Source organism: Serinus canaria, chromosome 2, assembly GCF_022539315.1.
Source record: "Serinus canaria isolate serCan28SL12 chromosome 2, serCan2020, whole genome shotgun sequence".
NCBI classification, from domain to species: domain Eukaryota; kingdom Metazoa; phylum Chordata; class Aves; order Passeriformes; family Fringillidae; genus Serinus; species Serinus canaria.
Window position 1 is genome coordinate 118,725,459 of NC_066315.1, and position 18,998 is coordinate 118,744,456.

Consider the following 18,998-nt stretch of genomic DNA (forward strand, 5'->3'; position numbering starts at 1 on the left):
AGACTGATCTAAAAGAGCATGCAAAGCTTACAGCTGCAGAGCTTTTCCATGACCGCTATATTTAGAAGGAAAAACATAAGTCCACAATCTACGGTTTCAGTACTGAGAAACAGCGGCCTCAGTTCTGCTCCCATGTCTCCACCCACGTTCTTACTATCACGTAATTTTCATACCACCTTATTTACCAATATATTATTAGAACTACATTCAATTTCAAGTGCTGCATTTGAAATCTGCAGGCAAGAAAATAATGATTTCAGTTCCTGGAACATAATGCCATATGTTAAAATGTGCTGTATACAGCATCACAGGTTATACCCAACTCCAAATGTAAGGGACATTCACAGAACTTTCAAACCTAGTGGGTTTATAATTCCTATCAATAATGAACTGTATTAATTTTTTTATTTCAAGAATGATGGTTTTGTTTAAGGATGATTTAATAAAACTAATAAAACTACTATGTAAAGTACATATTCTAATGCACATTGTACATTGTAAATTAATGAAACAAGTTACTTTTTGTTGTTAGTTCTATACTCAAAACAAGATTTGATTTCTATACTGAAAATTATTTTAGTATTTTTCATGCAGCAGTTATGTAAAAGCTAGGGCCATTCTGCAATCTAGAATATTAAGAATAATTAGAAATTTCTTATTTTTTAGTATGATGCAATAGATTATTTTACTAAACATGAAAGCACACCGAAATTTTAACAAGATTTTATGTCTTCAACTATAAGCTAGAAGAACATTCATTGTATGAATTACTGAAAGTACCATGTGCAGATGGAACAAAGGGCCTTTGGAAAATCACAGAGAGTGAAAATTAAAGCATCAGTCATGCAAATTAAAATGTATCCAAGTGTACAGTATTTTCCACAGTCTGTAGATCTGCAATAATGCAGGTAAAGTTCTTGTGAATTTCCCTGGCATAGGTTTAAGTGTGAATATGTGCTGCTCAGACACAGAGAAAAGGAGCTGCTTTTGTGAAGCCCTGGGTGTTCTCCTGTCAGTGATCACCTGCTGGCAATAAGGCTTTGGTCACTTGGGCTGTCTCATCCTAGATTTCTATGGTTTTTTGCTCTCATGAAAAGACTCACAAGAATTTTAGCTGTCTTCTTAGGTGTTATACACTATATAGCACCACTGTGAATAATGATTTAGCAAATTGCTCTGAAGATGGAGTTGCAGCTAACAGACTAATTTTAAATCTCTCTGATTAGCATAATCTCATCGAAATAAATTCACTAGAAAGAACTATTAACATTTCCTCTGCCACTTGAACTCACGAGGACATAAAATTAGTATCTCTGGTTTAGACTAGGGGTGGGATTTTATTTTTTTCCTTACCTCTCGTTTTGGCAAAAAGCAGAAATTAGGTGTAACAGAAAAACAATTGAACAATCCTTCCCATGCTACAACACAGCAGAGTTGGCACCATATGATGATACGAAACTGAAAACATGTTCTAAAAATTCTAAAAGAACTCTAAAAATAGAGTTGAGCTTTTAATAAAGCCAGTGATGATATCTGTTTCCCATCTGTTCCTGCTAGCATAAAGTGATCTCTTATTTTCACACTGCAAAATATTAGAATGGACAGGGATACCAGCTTCTTGCTCTTGTTTGTCCACTGCTTCAGCCACTGATACCATCTTGATTATGGGAGAACATGGGATTATTCTCTATGAGCCAGAAATGGAGGGGCTGCAGACATGATCCAACAATGGTGTGAAAGCACATTAATTACAGTTTCCTTATGTCACCACTTTGCAGACTACTTTTACTGATTATTTTTCACATAATATGAAATATTTGCTGCTGATTTTTTCACTCTTACAACCATGGAGTTTATACATTGATAAAACAATGGTTTTCTTTCATGCACACTGATGAGGTTTTATACAAAGGAAAAAGAGGACATTTTATATTGTTATAATAGTAAGCTGCAATACCAGGTCAGACAAAGGATCTCTCAAACCTCTCATCCAGTTCCTGAGAGCTGCTGCTTTCCTCTCCACTTCCCTCTTTTCTACATTTTGATTGTTTGATCCCTGACTGCTTCTGCTTCACCACCAGCTGTCCCTCACAACCATCTGACTTCTTCATTTTCTTTTACACTCTTTTCTTCAGAAAGCCCAACATCTTTGTGGAATCAATAAACTCAGTGCTTTCTCAAGGAAAAAGTGTAATGAGTGGAGAAAATATGAAAATTCTATTTATACTCAAATGGTGACAATGTACTACTCATGAACTACTACTACTCAATGTTCACTACTCATGAATGTTGGCTAGGCATTCTGAAAAGCAGCATAAATCACAAGTGCTCCAAAATGATGGACTTTCTAATTGGATCTGTAACTCAGTTGGGTAAGAATTCAAGTAGCTGGAGGGCTCAGAAGAGGCTGCACATCCAGGCCACAAGCCACATTTAAATTTAAGTGGCACTGTATAGGAAACCCAGGCCTCAGACAGCCTCTGAGTAGGACCAGCTGTAATTCACGTCACTGTCATAAGCTGCAGCTACTAATATCATTCAATAAATGATCCATTTTGGACTGAATCACAAAGCCCTTGTGCAGACTTTATCAGCACATCCAAGAGGAGTAAGTGCGAATGCTGTCAGTCATGGCCGATGTCTCGAAATGCAAATCTCTCCCTCTGCAATACAGCCCGTGGGGCTAATTGACAACAAAAATTTGTTACAGAAAGGCAGGAAAAAACATTGATTGATACATGAATTTCTAATGCTGACAAAATAATGCATTGTCACAAGTCAGTATTCTTCATTTTTCTTAACAGTTCCAGCTTCTGGTGTTAAGAAATGGTGCAAAAATGTAGGGTTTACTTTCCCTTTTTTACTTCTATCTTTTTTGAGTTCATGGGAGCCCAACAAAGAAATCAAAAGCTCTGAGAGTTTATACTTGCTACACTACATTAATGATCTTTGAATGTCAAGGCTGAGGAAAACAGCTGTAAAGGCCCAACCTTGCAAAGCCTCTCAGAACCCTGTTCTCCCAGCCCCAGCAGAATCCTTGGTGCTGCCCTGACTAACCACAGCCACTAGATTTTGCCACTGCAGCCACATGGACAGTGGGAGCTGCTTCCCTGACTTCACAGCCTCCAGGGACGCCTCCTGCTAGGACAGTGCTGTTCCTGTTAAATGTCAGCCAAGTGCTACCAGGTATCCTGCAGGCACAGTGGCCAAAGGGCAGTGGAGAAAGAGTGTGGACAGGGAAATACAGCCTTCTGCAGCCAGAGGAAGCGAGAAGGATGGAAAGAGACTTCCCATAGCTTCATCTCCATACAGGGAATTCTGCACTGGAGAGGGAGCATTGAATTAGAAACTGGTCCCATCCTTATGAATATAGCTACCAGGGATCAGGCATATTTTATCTGAATTACAGTAGTATAAACTTGATGCACATTAAATAATTATTAGCTCTGCTCAATTAAGAGTTTAGCCTAGAGAGAGAAAAAAATTTAAGTAAAATACAAGTACCCCTGAGAGAGATACTACAAAGAATATATACATCCAATTATGTAGTATTTTAGTGATGTGTGTAATTTAGATTTTAAAATGTGGGTATGTTTACAATTGTATAAGCAGTATTATACCAAAATACATACTAATATTTTCAGTTGGACATCTTCCTAGTGATCATAAACTGTATTTACTTTTCTACATTCAACATCCAGAATAAAGAAGGAAAAAAAGCCCTCAAAAATATTTTCTGACAAATTTATGAGTGGGAAGCCTCAAGCTTTATTTAAAGCTCATTCTAGATTCTGAAAGCAAACCTTTGTGAAATCACATTAGTTTAAGAGAAATTCATAAGTCAGAGAAACAGAAGCCAAAAGCAATAGTTGGAAGTCTCCTGCTACATTTTAACTTAGCAAGCCCTCTTGGTTTTCCATCCTCCCAACTGAAGCTATGTCAGCTCTCTCTGCATTTCTGACAGCAGACTCTGAAGTGTTAATGACAGGCATCACCTTCTCCTGGTTGTGTTTCAAACCCTACTTTCCTACAGGTGGGCAGGCAGGACCAACTGAACCACTCAAAAAGCTCTCTTTGTCTGTATTCAAGCTCTGCTCCAACTTCCTTAAGGAAACCTGTTACAGAAATATTTCCCCCTTCGTGCTCTCTGCAAAACCAAGTTACATTTTAAAATTAAAAGAGCAAAACTCAGCCCCTGCAGGAATTTCAAAAAGATGAAGCATAATTTGAAAGAGAAAATTTGCATCAATGCAGATTTAGTTTATTTTTCACTGGAGCAGCATTTAAGGTTCTACACAGAACAAGAAGAACAAAAAAGAGATGCTGGTGAAATGCTGGGCAGACAAGAACCCATGCTCTAAAAACCACCGAAGAAAAAGGTCAAGCAAAAAACCCCACCCTGTAACAGGTAAATTCAAGTTTATTATTCAATACTGTTAAAACAGGATTTCCAGATGCCCTATATATAATTCCTGCTCTTTGTAATTTTCTGAAATTGCTATTGAAATGCCACACTTATCTCAAATCACATACCTTTTTTGTACAATAGGTAAAAAAAGATAAACAAAGAGATCTGTAATAAGTGACACTAGAAAACTCAACTCTGCCCTCTTCAAAAAAAAGCGAATGTAAATGCTATACAAAGTTGAAACATGCAACTTAATTTTACACTGGAACTATCTTGAAAACAACTTTTCTTTTCCATTTTTGGTACGTATTAGCCAACAACTCTTGTCTTGCTTAATTCATATATCTAAGTTTGCCCTGCATGATCCTTCTGAATTGCTGTGCAAAAATAACATCCAAACAATCAAGAAAAATGCAGAAGTATCTAACCATCCAAGGTAAGGGTAGATACAGTACTAAAAACTAAGGCTAGCATAAATAGAAAGTATACTTAGCAAAGGCTGTATTTTAGCTGACCTTACAGTTTTGAGTATTGGATTAAATAACATCTCAAATATTAGATGCAATAACATCTGTGTATGACTATTGCTAAGTAATTGTATTGACTCTGGTAATGGATGGGAGGTTTTTAACATGAATAGGGCTGAAAGTACAGAAAGTGCCCTCAAATGTACCAACTTGAATAAAACACAGAAGAGCAAAACCCCAAAAAATTGTATTTGGTAATGTGAGTAGTTTTGGATCACTACACATGATGAAGTAAAGCAGTGAAGAACGTGCAAGTTATTTTGATGCTTGGTTAACCACAGGGAAAGCAGCTCTGCCTTGTAGCTGTGTAATTCAAAGCACTACGATCCATGGCTCACTTGAAACTTGATATCCCTGTGCACGTCCTTACCCAGTTCCCATTGCCTCAACACAAGTTGTTTTTATTCCCTGAAAGCAAGCAATTTTTCAAAACACCAGTGCCTAAGAAACAGCAACTATTTCAGCAATCAATTTTAACACCAGCTTATCCCATCCTTGTGAATAAAGTTAGCTACTATTTTAGGGAAGTGATTATATAGTGAGGTTGCTCTTTCATCACACAGCACACATCTGTCCAGAGCAAAGAAGCTCTTAGACTCTTGAATACATATTTTCCCCCAGAAACTATAGATCAAGTCTTACAGGAAAAACTATGCAGCATCTCAGGAAGGTTTTAGGAGGTAAAACAAGGGAGAATTATGCATCTGCACTGAACTAAAATTAGAAAAGCTGCCATATGGCTCTGTGAAGCCAGCAGCACGTTCTTATTCATTAGGAAGCATTCTGCTAACATAAAAACACAAGGCCTTCCTGTGCTCTCCAAATGTGTTTATCTTTTCAACATTAATGCATGATATATCATCAGGCTGCTGAAATCTCCTGCAGTGCATATTAAAAAAGCACAGCTGCACTTTTTCTCAGCACGTTTATTCACTGGGAGCACAGCTTTGCCCACCTCCCTGACACAGCCCTCTGTCAGCCCGGCTCCCCTCTGCTTGGAAAGGGCTGCCCTCCCACTGCACGCTCGCCTGCCCAACTCATCTGCCCGTGCCCTGTTCTGCTCATCACATCCACATGGTTTAGCTTCATATTTACTACTGCTGGTGGAAGCACACTCAAATGGTAAATGACCCTAGGGTTTGAGCTAAAAGCCCTTGGAAAGCTGTAAGTGAAATTACTCGCTCAGGAGTAGCAGCACTTACAACGCTGCGGTTTCTTTTTCCAGCGCAAGCTGCTCTAAGTGGTGCAGCTGCTCGCCTGTCCCACACATACCTGCCCCACCTTCCCATGGTAAAGAAGCATCACTAAGGCACTAACTCGATGGAAAGCTTCATATTCTCACAAACCCACCAAACATAGGTAAACATTCGTGCAGCTTTACAAGCTTTGAGTGAAGTCCCGCTCTTAGAAAATTCAGTAACAGTAGCCAGCATATAAAATTTTCATGGACACTGAAAAGAAAACAAGCACTGAAAACCCATGATGGATTCAGGAATAGCAACAAATGGAAGTAATAACACCCAAAATTAATACTAGTTTTGTCTCTTAATAATTTTGACATTTTGCCATCATTCTTTTCTTGTACAAGTCAGCATTTTTGTCACTCAATACACCTTCTGTAAGAAGTACTGCCTGAGAAATAATTGCCCCCAGCTCAGTTAAACTGGAACAAAGACAAAAATAATGAAATTCAACTTACAAAGGATAATATTTAACTGCTGGAGAGAAAGAAGCCTATTATCTTTGTATGTATTTTTTGCTAAATACTTTAATAAGCATTTTACTACCTTCTCCTTGGTTTCTTCCTCTCATTTTGCTGTCTTTGCTTTCATCAACATCTAGGACCTCTTTTCCTTCTCATTATTACAAAACTCAGTGGTCTGCTTCTTGGAAATGAGGAAGAAGACAGTGGCAGCAGTGGAAGTGCCCACTCCTTCTGCCCTGGCCCCAGGATCCAGCTGTCTCCAAGCCCCATGAGATGGGGTATTGCAGTGCTGCCTTCCTGGCACATGGCACCACTCAGAACACCAAGGCAGAATCCCATCCATAACTACACATAAATAACATATATGAAGGCTGCTAACTCTCGGATATAACAGTGACCGGTAAAAGTAATGTTATTATTGATATGTAAATATGTATTATTTACAGAACTTTGTACCTACTATCTGCAGATTTATCTACTTAATGCAGTGGGCAAGAGATTATTCTTACCTGGTATCACCCCAGAAGGTCCCTAGTCTCTGGTAAGTTAGGGACTGGGGTCTGAAGTAAAACCCAGAGTTACAACCCTCTCTCTGCTGCTGCTCAAGTGAAGACTCAAGTGAAGTGTCCTATCCAGGACCACAAATCCTCAATGGCTTGATCCATCCCCAGCACACAAAAGAAGTATGAAACAATGCAGCAATTGAAATAATTTCTTTGGTGATATTATTTCTAGTATTTTTATTTATCAGTAAAGACACAGAAGGACAATATTGCTATATCACCCTTTAAGTGAAATCTAAACTAAGACTGAAAGGAACCCTGAATCCATAAATGATTTCTCACCCCGTGCTTCATTTAAACTTGTGGTGATGTGTCAAACTACCACACTGTGAGTGGAAATTTATTTTTCATCTCCAGAACATGGAATTAAGCTTCCATCATGACTATCCCCTACTGAATCCCTGGACATTCTGCAACATTAACCTTTTCCACTAAGTTTTCAAAAAGGTGGAAAGGAATATAACTTGGTATACTTTTCCTCCTGCAAAAATTTTAGACTGGTCCTATTACTAAAATATTTGAGTGTGTTCAACATATGAACACACATGAAATGTGTGGTTTTACATGAAATGAAAGGTTGTGCTTAACTTGCAATCAGAAAAATTAAAGGTACATTTATTCCTGTGTTTTAAAGATATTCTCTTTTCCCCAAAAAGACCACCAACACTGTCTTTATGGCATATACTGACTGATTAGGGAAATATCTAAATAAATTAATCATCAAAGGTGCCTAGCCCAGGAAAGGTCCTTATCAAAAGGCCAAAATCCAGGACGATGCTGAGAATTTCTAATTTTCACTGGTTTTAAAATGCATTTTTAAATACAGGGGTTTGGGGTTCTCTTTTTGCATTCACATTTCCTAAGACTGTTTAGCAACTGGTACAATCCCAAATATCTGATTGATTACAGTGTAATGTACAGTATTTAATAAATGCCTAAAATACACTACTCCAACAATAAAGGAGTACACGTGTTAGATTAAGCACATTGGCTGTCAGTGCCTTACCCCAAAATACCCTGAATTTAATCAGTCACTTATTATTCTGTGCTAGAATCAGATAAGCAGATTCAAATATATGTATCTGTAGCTGTATACACAAACACATCCAGGAAATGGTTTTGCATCTGTTGCTATTTACATGATTTCAAAACACTCACGTAAACGACTCAACTGTGCATGATAACAAATGCTGCACAGCCATCAGCACTGACTTAAAATCTCTTACATTAATATGGCTGCATTTCAAAAGAAAGAGCCAAGCTAACTGACCTCTGCACTGAAATATTAGATACAAATATTTGGCATCACTTCATTTAACAAAGTAATTATTTTCTTTGGTATGTGCTGAATTAGGACAGAAAAAAATTACTGTATTTCTTGGCATTTGCAATTTTAGAAGTGTTAGATATTTACCAAATGAGTAACCTCATCTTATTTTGATAATTCATTTCTCAAAACATCATTGATATGAATGTCTAAATGGTGGGAGTCCAATGTTCTTTAACATTTTGGCTGAGCTAATATTTTCAAAGACAAGAAACATGGCAGAATCTGACCATTTCATTCAAAACAGGGTTCCACTATGGTCTCAGAAAGAATATATTGCTTTTATAAATGCTAACAGCCCTCCAATTCGTTTCTGACATGTTAAAACACCAGCCAGATTTTGAAAATAAAGATATAAGGGTTAACACTCTTTAGACTAGAATCTGCAGATGCAGTTGCCAAGCTAATTAAACTTTTGGGTTTCCAAAACTTAGGCCAAAATAACATACTAGAGAGGAGTATTAATCTAGCCAGACTCTATTTCTTGAAGCCTAACTCTTCTGTACTCAACCAGCTGTTAAAAGGAAACAGATGACTCCCTTTCTTCGAATGCCACATCGCCATGATTACAAAATATCTGTCTTATTTTAGGATGCTGATAATAAATCTTTGTGACACACCAGATCATCCACAACAACAGGCAAAGATCTTTTTGCTTTTATAAATTGCCATTGACAACTGCATAAGTTTTCAAGAGACCTAATGTGGTCCACAAAAAAAGAAACAGGATGGATCATGGGCTCCCTATGAAAGAAGTTTCCATAATAAAATGTAGGCCAAAATGGAGCACAGATAATTGAAGACAGCTAAGGAAGAACAGAAACAGCTTTAATTTAATGTGTCCATGTTAACATGGATTACAGGGCTCCTACTGTTTCTAACAGTCCAGATTATGGTAGATAAATCTTTTGCAAAAAAGCTTCAAATCATTAAGGACAAGTAAAGTCTTCTTCTATAACAGCCCAGCGTTCAGAAATAGAAGCTTGGGCCCCTCTCCTTACTTGTCTAACCCACCATCACAGGCCTCAGCCAAAATTTCAAGGCAATTTAGAAACAGAAACTTCCCTATTACTGCAAGGAAAGCAGATGGAAAACCAAAACCTTCTTAGAAGAAACTGTTTATTTCTGCATGTTAGTTATTTAAAGGGACTTTTTAATCCAAGTCCTTCACAAAACTGTGTTTTAAGATAAATTTCATATATTTCAACACTGGCTACATAATTTCAGGTACATTATGAATACAGGATGGCTGTGGGAAGAAAGGTAAGATTATTAACCTGCATTCCTTAAAATATTCTCTAAAATGAAGAGATCTTTTTTCATTACCCTAGAAAATCTCGGCTTATCTTGTTGCTATGATTTACATCCAGACAAAGTCACTTTTAACCTCAATTGTATTAATTTATTCTGTCACATATTAATTAGCAGACATTTAAAAACGTCTGCTAATAGCACTGAGAGGTACAAATGGGCTCCCTTCAACAGACTGAACCATACTTAAAACTGAATTAATTAGGCACTCCCGTTTCTGCTTCTCTAACTCAGATTCATGAAGCAGGGATCAGCACCCAGTCTGAAATGTGTCAGTATAATCCATAAACAGGAAAATGATTGAACACTAATGGTATTGTTTTCTCTCTTTTCTCAGTGAGCTTTATCAGTTCTCTTCTGAGAAGAAATTTGGAGCTGTATTAACAGTTCCCCAGCCGTTCCCCATGGGCAACCAGGAGCGCAGTGGAGGACGCTCCACATTGTGCCGGCAGGTGCTGCCCAGCCACCTCTGTAGCCTTGCTGCTCTTCCCAGCCCCAAACTCCTGACATGGCACAGGCTGGGAGTGAGGGGCCCTTGTTGGGCAATCATCACCCTGAAAATGCTGAACACGTGTAGCTTTAAGCAGGAACTGTTGAAGATTATGGTCTGCCTCCAGCCGTGTCCTTCCCTGGCACAAAGGCCAGTAATGAAGGTCTGCAGCCAAGCCCGAGCATTACATCAGAAGTGATAATCCAGAACATTTTCCTCCAGTCTCCAATTTACTTATTTGCCTGCAAAAAGAAATATGAGTGCCTGCTCTTCGTTTTACATTTTACCCATTAGAACACCAACAGGTGAGACCTTTGACATAACAGCTGTTATTTCCACAGTATTATGTGTTCACCTCAGCCTAAACCCTGAAGAATACTGGGGCCAAAGTCCTTATTAAATTAACCAACCAACTAACCCAACAAAAATCCCCACAAAAAACAATAGAAGAAACCATACCCCTTTCTTTGGAAAGCATTTAAGCTGTTGAAATAAATGTTCCTTGTCTGAGCTTCAAAGAAAGAGTAAGTGGCAATGCCCATGACCATCACACAGGTCAGGGAAAGGAAGAATATTCTTGCACCATAATTCACAATGACCCTGAGAAAGCCAATATACTCCCTCAGTTATATTTAATAAAGGTTTTACAGACTGGCTTCTCTGCCTGTACCACTGATATCAAAAAGTAATGGGAAAAAAGCTTACTGGGCATATTTACATTTTAGATTGCCAACTGCAAACACATAATTATATTTTGAACATTAACTACAATGGCCTGACAATCTGTACTACAATGTTCACTTAAAATCAGCACCTCTTGCAGATAGACAGATGGAGGCTCAACTTTCAAGCTCAACAGTAATCACAATAATCCTTGATTTTCATCAGTGTAACACTCAGCAGTTCATTAGTAACTTTTGTCACATTCCCTAAACTATTTGATGATTTCTTACCACAGCAACTAAGAGTAAAAACATTATCAGAGGGATGATAGTGAACAGAATAAAACTGGTATGGTGTTGCTGGTCATAAAATTATGGCTAAAGTCACACCAAAGGCAAGAGACAGCAGGACTGGAGAAGGTGTGAAAAAAACCAAAAAACACAGGACAATTACTGAAAAGAAAACAGTGCAGGCTTAAAAATAAATCCCTTCAAAAAAATTGGGGGAAATTTGAAAATACAAAGAAAATCCATGTGACACAAAACTCCATTTTTGAAAATTAGTGACAGGGAGCATTGCATTCATAGGAGTCAATGGGGATATGAAGAAACAACTAAAAACAGAAAAAAAAAACCCCAAACATTCAAATCTTTCCTGCAACCCAAGATGGTGAAAGGCTTTATACAAAAGAACCAAGACAGGAAGAATTTTATGTGATTGGCACAAAATACCTTGCTATTTTTTCCACCAAACATCAAAATAAATAAACCAAAAAAAAATCTAAATGAGGGTCCCTCTGAGTTTTCCAATCTATATTTAGAAATAACAACCTTGATATCTTTTCCTCTTTTTTTTTTTTATTATTTTTAATTTCCAAGTAGAAATATGCTATATTTAAACATACTTCCTCTCCAGTGTTGAATATAGGCCCACACCTAATTTGTCTCTGGAAGTCATCTCCCTCAGAAGAATCATGGGAATGGCAGGTTGTTCCAAGTCTTTCTAGGAAATTGTGCCTCAGGAGAAAAAGTACTAGTATAAGGCTCAGGATCAGATCTCTTAAGATGACAAGAGACCATTCTAACTGCCTAGCCAGCTCTCTGTAACACATCCCAAAATATTTCACCAACTCCTGGATCATGACAAGAACTTCCACTGAGTATTTTGAAGATCATTCACATTTCTTTGGGAGGGCTAACAGAACCTACCAATTCCTTCAGTAAGTTGCACCCGATTTCAGTTAACTTCCCATTAACAATCTGCTCCTTCCGTATGAGTCAGTCACAAATTCCAGCTGTGAGGCTGTATCCTGCCTTTGTGTGCTGGAGTCCTCTGTGGCAGGCACACTGTGGAGCTCCATTCTGGTTCATGACAGTGAGCAAAGCAAGGTGCAGGGACATGCATTTCTGCTCTGAGACGACCTGGGCCTCAGTGAAGGGACGCACGACACGGCTGCCTCGTCCAATAAAGCATGAGGATACTTATTCAGATAACATGGGCATATCTGAAGCACCTCAGTTATGGAGTATCTACTTAATGGATTCATGGTCTATGGAGTTATCCACTTCAGGAGAACTTTAAATTTTTCTGTACTTTTCTGTCTCTCCTTTCCCCTCCTCTGATCTTGTGCAAGTCAAAAAGAGTATGTGTGTGGTTAAGTGTGCAGGGAATATATTAAGAGTACCCCTTGTCTTGTAAAATACATTAAGATGTGTCATCACCCCATAATGATGAAAGGAAACAAATCATGCATGTATTGACTCTCTAGTCCTTTGTCTGAGGGCATTCATTATGAGTTCAACAGTGTTCATGACACAGCAGGCAACTGATCACTTGCTATGTCACCCTTCAATCTTCAGTCCGTGATTTTCCCCCAACTGCCCACTGAGGGTTTTCATAAAAGAAACTGTAAGCTGAAGCAGTAATAGCTGACTTATTGGTTTTCATATCCTTGGTGATTTCACATTCAAGGACCACTATTTCCAACTAACTGTCCATACACAGAATGTTTTGCAGCAATAACAAAATGCATGACTTAGGACAGATGCAATTATCTTGGTTCTAGTTTGAACACAGAGAAGCCTTTGATCAATGCTTCTTCAATCTGCTGTGAATCCACAGGTTTTCAGGATTCAAACATGGTATGAAAGGCATTGCATCCTATTGTGAGTAAATATTATATTATTGCTTTTCAAGCTGCAGTCTTTAAAAAGAAAAGATAAAAGCTGTGTAACAAAAGCTAGATTCCTTAAAATAGATGATCTTTTTTTGACTGAAGTATCATCACTATTCACAGTGAATTTTTAATTTGCTATTCCATAAATTAAGCTTCAGACAGAGAGCCAAGGTAACATGAAGTCTCCTTCATTTACTTGCTTTATGTGCTGCTGAGATTAAGACATTGCATTCTCTAATCTAAAGCACACAGCAAGATGTGGTGTTCCACAGTCAGCACCTTTTACATTGCAAACCATCCAGCAACAAGGGACTAAAACCACTACCATTAGGACTCAAATCAGAAGGCCACAATTGTTCTTTAAAAGCTAAACTCAGCATTTATTTTTTAGCACCGAAACGCAGCCTTTGTTTCTGACCACACCTCTAAAGAAAGAACAGCTGGTGAGAAACACTAGACTCAAAAGCTTAGTCCATATTGTGCAGGGATGGATGTCAGTCTATATTTCTGCATTTTATTTTCCCCTCAAATAAAAATGCTGAATGAATTTATTATATTCACAGTTCATAAGAGACTACGTGTTAAACTGTAAAAAAAACCCTGAACAAACCTGTAAAGTTTTGAAGTTTAAAGTGCTCAGTGACAATTTAAATGCAGTCTGAGAACAATCAAGGAGGCAGCCTCCAAATCCCAAAATTTCAAGATGTCTCCATCTCTCTTATGCAAGACATTTTTACTACAATCCCAGCAGTACACAGACCATAATATGATCATTACATGTTAAAGTAACTAAACCAAAACTTTAATGAAGATATTCCTGTAAAGAACAAAGAGGGAACACTTGACACTATTCCCCAAAGAAGGTTAAATACAGGAGAAGCAGCTCAGTCCTTTATAGCATTTCCAAGCAATGGTATTAGAGATCACAACCTCTTACACTGCAATCATCTTTGCAGCTATATAATACAAAGTAAACAGCCACACTTTGCTAGCTTGAACTATTTTTTTTCTCTTGGACATTTAGAATTTATGAAAGAACACAAAGACTAAAGAAAAACAAATATAAGTAGGATGCAAAACAAACAAGAAAGTTTTCCTGTAGCACTTGCCAGTAATGACCATTTCTACCTGAAAAAAACCAGAACTTCAACAGTTAAGAGTTACATTTAGTTTCTTTTTAACTTTAACCCATAACCTGTATTCAAAGCTTAGATTTTCAGTCTAAAACTTCAAGTAAATTATCTCTGGCATGGAAGTCATCCATCACCAACTGAGCTGAAGCCCATGGTCAGGAGCCACATCTTGTTAGGTGACAGCCATCACATGACACCCTGCAGTGCCCAACAACACCAGGACAGCTGTGGGCACTGGCCCTTAGCTCAGTCATGGCTGGCACACCTGGACCTGTGTGGGAGTGGGGCCCCACCAGGGACCCAGGGTGAGACAGAATCTCTACAACAGGCCACCTCAAAACACCTGCTCAGGCTCACCACACCACTGCAGAAATGCTCCTGTCATGGTAAGGGAGGAAATGGAAACTCATGATCAGGAGGAGGGCAGGGATGGTGAGAACAGTGCTTTCCAACAGCTGACTTATTTTCCACAGGTTGGTTTGCAGCCTGCACACTTGATCTTTTTTATCTGTCTTCCTGAAGCAAGAGAATCATAGAATCACAGACTAGCTCAGGTTGGAAGAGAGCTTTAAAGATCACTTAGTCACCCCTCCTGCCATGGGCAGGAACATCTTTCACTAGACCAAGCTGCTCAAAGCCCCAGCCCATCTGGCTCTGAACACTTCCAGGGATGGTGTATCCACAACTTCTCTGGGCAACCTGCTCCAGTGCCTCATTACCCTCACAATAAAGAACTTCTTCTATAAGGAAGAAGTCCAATCCACTTCTATCCTCTTTCCACTCAAAACCACTGCCTCTTGTTCTGGCACTACAGGCCTCAGTAAGAAGTCTTTCTCTCTTGTAAGCCCCCTTTACATATTGAGAGGCTGCAATAAGGCTTCCCCAGAGCCTTCTCCACTCCATGCTGAACAATCCCCCTCTCTTAATTGCTTGATCCCAGTGTGGGCACAGTTATACGTCATAAAGTGTCTTCAGCTACTTATTCAGTAAGTAATATTAATTACATTATAACACTGCCTCCACAGAAGAATATTAATATTATTAAAATGCCTTAACTTATGTGTAGATAAGGTTTAAGCTAAGTATTTTGCATGATACACAACTCCAATAAAACAAGCAAACACCAGGAAGCTTCCCACTTGATGGGTTGCTGGTGAATGACTGCTTTTCTTCAGATAAAGAAAAGAAACTGATGGTCTCCATTACCTAAAACCACTTAAAATTCTTCAGTGAATCAGTAGTTCTCTGGAGTCATGAAAGTAGGAAAGCCAACATAAACTGCAAATTTAGCCAGAAAGCCTTAAAATGTACACAGGAAGATCAAAGCCACTTTCAATGTATCACTCTCAGCTGTAGGCAGGGGAGAGAACAAAGCAAATTCAGTCATAGTTGTTGTTTTGAGTTTTGGTTTGTTTTTGTAAATTCTCTGAATAAGCTCCTTGACTTCAAGCATGAAATTCTGTGATTGTTAATTCAGTTTTAAAATCCTATCAGATTGAAAATACAGTATATACACACAGTGACAGCCATGTAGAATTCCTTCATAAAGAAGAAGATTCAAAAATTGGCATAAAATTTGAATAACTAATCTCAAATATGATTAATATAAAATATAATTACAGTAAAACTGACCTAGTTAAATATTTGCAAAACAAAAACCAACGAACAAAACACAAGTCTGCATATGCTCCCTTGCCGTAATATCATGATTTTACAAGATATTTATGCACATAACTTTGAACCTTTAAGTAGTTCTACTGACTTAACAGGGATTACTCATCTGCTTAAAGTTAGGCAGTTGCTTAAATACCTTGTGAAATATGAGTCTAAATTCAGATCTGATAAATTCAAAGTAGCAGCAGCCAAAGCAACACCTCATTACAGCGTTAAGACCATGCTGCTTTCTTTTAGCAAGTGATTTTACTTGCACACTGGTGCTGGAGGCAACAATGCACTCACTATCTGCTGGAGTGCCCCTGTGATTACACAGTACTGCTACAGGGAAGCAAAAACTGGTTTTGCTATCAAATATGAAACCAGAAAAAGAAGATAAATATGATTAACAACAAGCCTTGTTTCGAAGTTCACACAGGTTTCTGTGCATGTCTCTCTTCATCAAGCACTTCTCCCTCTCCCAACACCATTTTACTTTCACATGGTGATTCATTCTGTCCAAGGTCTGTCTTTTAAGGCTATTCTGAAAACAAGGTCTGCTTCACATCTCAGAAGTGTACATTAACAGCTAGACTGGTAATTGCCACCCAATATCCCTTCCCTCAACCACGGAAAAGCTGATCTACAGAACATAAAACCTCTTCAGAAACTAGTGACACATGAAAACTGGACTCTGCAGGAAAATGGAAGTGACATAAAATCATACTTGAGGATAATTTACCACAGTAGATTATATCCCACTGTACGTGAATCTAAACAAGACAGGTGGTTGCCATCTTAAAAAATTGCTACAGAAGACAGAAAGGCTTGGAGAATAGAAGGGGAGAAATAAGAGATAGAGACCTGGAGTTTAATAAAAGGAACTCAGGGGACTTGGAAAAAAACCAACCAAACAACCCCATGTCTTGCACTTTTGTCAGGACACATTCCTCAGCACTCCAACCAAAGAGGTCAGGAGACTTAGCTGCAGAAACTGCTGAAGAAGCTTAAGGTGATCTTCAGTATCCTCCAATCTACTGCATTGCTGACATTCAGACAGGAGCCTAAAGCACAACTAGATAATGACCAAAAGGAAATTTCAAAGTCTGAAGCAGGAGTTGTTCAAACAGTGAAATATGATAGATAGTCTCTGCTTTAAAAGATGAGTTATTTACCTGCTGAGATTGGAGCCAGCATGACAGATAAAAGGAGCTACAAACTAAGGGCAAGGGTTTAATTTTTATAACCTGCTTTATATCCAAAAGAAGAAGAAAAAACAAACAAAAAACCCAAAACAAAACACAAAACCCCCACAAAACCCTGAAATAAAATCCAGCAAAACAGAGACAAAGCAATCAAAAAAATAATGACAAAAACCCCACTACCATCATGAGGGGAGTCAGGCTGGTGACAAGAGTGAAGGAAAAGGACTACTGCTGGCATAAAATCAAACGAGATTGATGTGAAACAGTTCAACTGACTGTCAGCCAAAGAAGAAAAAAATTCAGATTACTTTTATTTACTTTCAGAATTCTGTTGTCTTGAGATATAAAGAAACATTTCAAGCAGTACTTATATGACAGAAATTAGTATCTTAAATGCTGAAGTTGCTTCTTAAAATAAGATATGATCCTAAAATCAATCAGATACTATTTTACTAAGCACATTTCTTGAACACAACCAAATGGCTTTCTAGCTCCTTGGACATCTGGCATATAAAGGAATGTTTATTCCCAATGGTCTTTACATTTGTCTAACACAAGTTTTTTAAATTAGGCATGTGCAAATCAGAACTTACTTGCACACATTATGAACAAATCTGTAACATACATGACCACTACCTTTTCCAAGAAACTTAACATGGACTGCAAACAACAGGAGAGCTTACACGTCAATGACCATGTAACACAACTGCTCCAAATTACTATTATGTTATAAATAAAAAGCTGAATGAGTGTTTTCCAAAGTGCTTGAAAGACAAGTCTCAAATCCCCAACAGAGATACCCACTTAAGATTTACATGAATACAACTTCTATTTCATCTTCATGCTATAATCACCATTTTCCATCTCCTCTGGACATTCACAAAATCTCCATCCAATCATTGTAAGATAGTAAGATAAAAGTCCTCAGTAGAAAATTAAGCTTTTGTAAAGTAACTTGTGATCACTTTCCCAAGTACTAAAACCATTTCTAAACCCAGATTAAAACTCCATTCAATGGTTACATCTTCCAAATATCTTGAATTCTTTTAATGAATTTAGCTTTACACATGGCATTCATGACTTGCCTTCAAATTGTAATAAACAAAATCTCTAACATACCACAACTTAGGAATCTTTGAAGTATATACTGTGAGAAATGATAGAAAGATAACAGATAAAGTATTCCAAGCATATATTTGCATATAAAATAGATCAGGATAACCATTATACTAAATTATACAGTATTATTAAAGCAAAAGATCTATTACTTTTTGCAGCTACTAGCCCAGCTAGCTTGACATGGGAAACAAATATCAACCTGCATTTCATCCTTCCCTGTTCTCATTCCTAGAACCTAGAATAAAGTTTCCTTTACAAAGCTCAGTAGAAGCTATGAAACTTGCTGTTTTCAAAGGTATTTATAACTGACTGTGCTTTTGTAAGTAATTAGACCTTCATGTGCAATTAGAATTTTTAGTGTTTATTTCAAAGAAACAACCTCTTTACTAAAACTTCTAAATAATAAAACTGTAAATTAAGTTCTCACTAATTTAATCTAATCTGCTTTGGAAGAAATGCAGAGCAGACCCACTGTATGGCCCTTAAGCCATCCTAATTTGTCCAGTCAGTGCAGAATCACTGAAGAGTTTCAGGATGTTCATTTAGTTTTGTCCTACAAGTATTCTGCATAACACTAATATCAACAAAACAACTGTAATAAAATATTATTTTTAACCTGAGTCTCATGGCCCTTCATGCAAGTATAGCATTATTTTAATGACTTTTGTTTTAGAAATTGATAATGCAAGTTTTTGACTGTTGTCAAGGTGTTCTAACA

General features: G+C 37.8%; 1 protein-coding gene across 5 annotated transcripts in view; it reads right to left on the bottom strand.

The window, feature by feature from the left end:
* Positions 1–18,998, bottom strand: part of NCOA2 (nuclear receptor coactivator 2) — a 187,810-nt gene that overhangs the window by 51,875 nt on the left and 116,937 nt on the right. The window lies entirely within an intron of this gene.